This window comes from Mustela erminea, chromosome 17, assembly GCF_009829155.1.
Source record: "Mustela erminea isolate mMusErm1 chromosome 17, mMusErm1.Pri, whole genome shotgun sequence".
Classification (NCBI taxonomy): domain Eukaryota; kingdom Metazoa; phylum Chordata; class Mammalia; order Carnivora; family Mustelidae; genus Mustela; species Mustela erminea.
This window is the reverse complement of record NC_045630.1, coordinates 69,618,062-69,620,218: the sequence shown is the minus strand read 5'-3', so window position 1 is coordinate 69,620,218 and position 2,157 is coordinate 69,618,062. Positions and strand designations below refer to the sequence as shown.

Genomic DNA, 2,157 nt, shown 5'->3' with positions numbered 1-2,157 from the left:
CAGTGCCAGAATTATCCACATATTAAAGCAAACAGCGTTTTAGACGTTTCTAGAAGTTCTGGTCCCAAAGCCCCAGTCTTTGCCATGTCATCTAGGGCTCAGGAAACGAAACTCAGCTCCAAATCAACACGATACTCCTCCTTCCGAACATCACTCTTCTTGGGGCGCCTGGGTGCTCCGTCCTGCGGCTCGGGTCGTGATCTCAGGGTCCCGGTCGTGATCTCAGGGTCCCGGGATCCCGGCCTGCGGGGGCTCCCTGTTCAGCGGAGTGGGGGGCGGGGGGCCGCTTCCCCTCCCCCTCTGCTCCTGCTCGCTCTCTCTCAAACAAATAAATAAAATCTTAGGAAAAGAAGAACTGCTTGCCCTCACTGAGAACAAAGTTCGGTAATGAGAACATCGCTCTCTTAAAAACGTGGGCAAATGCCACAGTCAGCCGGGCCCTGGCCGAGACTGCCCACGGGGAGCCGCGGCGGCGGTGGCCCGAAGCCTGGTGCTCCCGGCGGCCAGCTGGGGGCACGGACCAGCCCCCGGGTCCCCATGAGGACGCGATTCTCGGGTCCGGGGCTCCTGGGGGTTCGGTGCGGGGCTGTGCACGGCCGCTCCGCCCAGCAGCTCCGCGGGGCCCGGGTCAGTCCGCGCGGAGGCCGACAGGGCTGCGGGGGCCGCAGGGCAGAGCCGCCCCCGGCCGCCGCCGAGGACCGCAGTCCCAGCGGACCGGAACCTTCCCCGTGTCCGAAACGCGGCGGCGGACGTACCCGCACTGAGCGCGTCGTCACTGCTTGTCCGAGGCGCAGCGTCACTGGGTGTGCCCCGAGCTCGTCCGCGAAGTCCTAAGCCTCAGCCGGAGGGGACTGTAGCCTCCATGCGCGGGCAGGCGCGGGAACGAGGGGGCCTGCCAGGTGGGGTTGGGGGCAAGGCGCACGCGCCCTTTACACCTGCCGCACGCGCCCCTTACACCTGCCACGCATGCGCACTTACACCTGCCGCGCATGCGCACTTACAGCTGCCCGGCCTTTTACTAAAATACCGTGAACCCCGGGAAGGCCCTTACTCTTCCTCGCTTCTCGCAGGTGAGAACGCGGAGACTGCAGACCGCTGCTCCTTAGCATTCCAGCCCCAGCCCTCCTGGCTCCTCAGCTCCTGTTTCTTCCCAGGCGCCAGGCCCTCCCCAGGGCAGCGGGGAAACCGGGGAAAGGGCATGAGGACCGCCGCCCTGTAAAGGTCCGCGCCAGGCCTCTGCCCCAGCTCTGCCCCGGGGCGGCCTCACCGCTGCACGCCAGGGAGCTAACAACTGTCGCTGTTGTCCTTTCGGGGAGCGGAACAAACCGTCCAGATCGCCGCTGCCTTCAACCTCGGCGCCTGACCAGCTGCAGCTCGAGCTACTGCGAATGTGCCTTCCGCGCTCGGTTTGGGGTTCCACGAGATCCATCCCCCAAAGAATGGTGCTCGGAAGCCAGAACGTTCCATCCTCCCGCCTGGCAGCAGGAGAAGTCCTAAGGAAGACAGACTCACCACGGGTCATCTTGCCCGCCATGAGTGCTGCCCCTCACCTGAGGAGTTCCTAACAACAGAGTCATTAGAGCACAATGATAGGTACCTTGCAGCGAGGCTTCGGATAATGAAATAAAATTCTGAAGTGTGAGGACCTCCCAGGTTAGGTCTGCACCAGTGCCCTGAGCTGGTGCGGGGGCTGGATTGTCTGCACAGTCGTCCTCTTAGAAAGCCCACTGGTTTAGTCCCACGAAGCCGAGCAGGAGCCCGCTTTGAGCCCAGAGCAGTCGGGGCAGCGCTGACCGCCGGCCCTGGGCTCTGGTCCCCAAAGCACGTGCTCCAGGAGCCCACACAAACTCAGACACATTCAGCGGAACTTCGAAAGGGAAGGGACCAAGTAAACTGTAAAATACAGAATGTCCTGGGGCCCCAGAAGAGGGAGGGACAGATGCATGGTGAAGGCCCCAGGAGGGAGGAAGAAGCCAGGAAGGGGGGGGGGGCTTGATCGACCTCAGCATCTAATGCATCCAAATGTAGCCGCTGCTTTCTAACGAAGACTCTTGTCAAATCCTATCACGCCCACTCACTTCAGAAGTAAAAATCACACACCTGCATTATTGCCCCTACAGGCCTTTAACTAATGATTTATAAGTATAGTAGTTTTTA

At 61.5% G+C, this 2,157-nt stretch overlaps 1 non-coding gene across 1 annotated transcript; it reads left to right on the top strand.

The window, feature by feature from the left end:
* Positions 1-340: 340 nt before the first annotated feature.
* Positions 341-408, top strand: LOC116576829. The gene has a single exon (XR_004280292.1). It is a non-coding gene; the product is annotated as a small nucleolar RNA SNORD103/SNORD85 (small nucleolar RNA).
* The last annotated feature ends 1,749 nt before the right edge of the window (positions 409-2,157 follow it).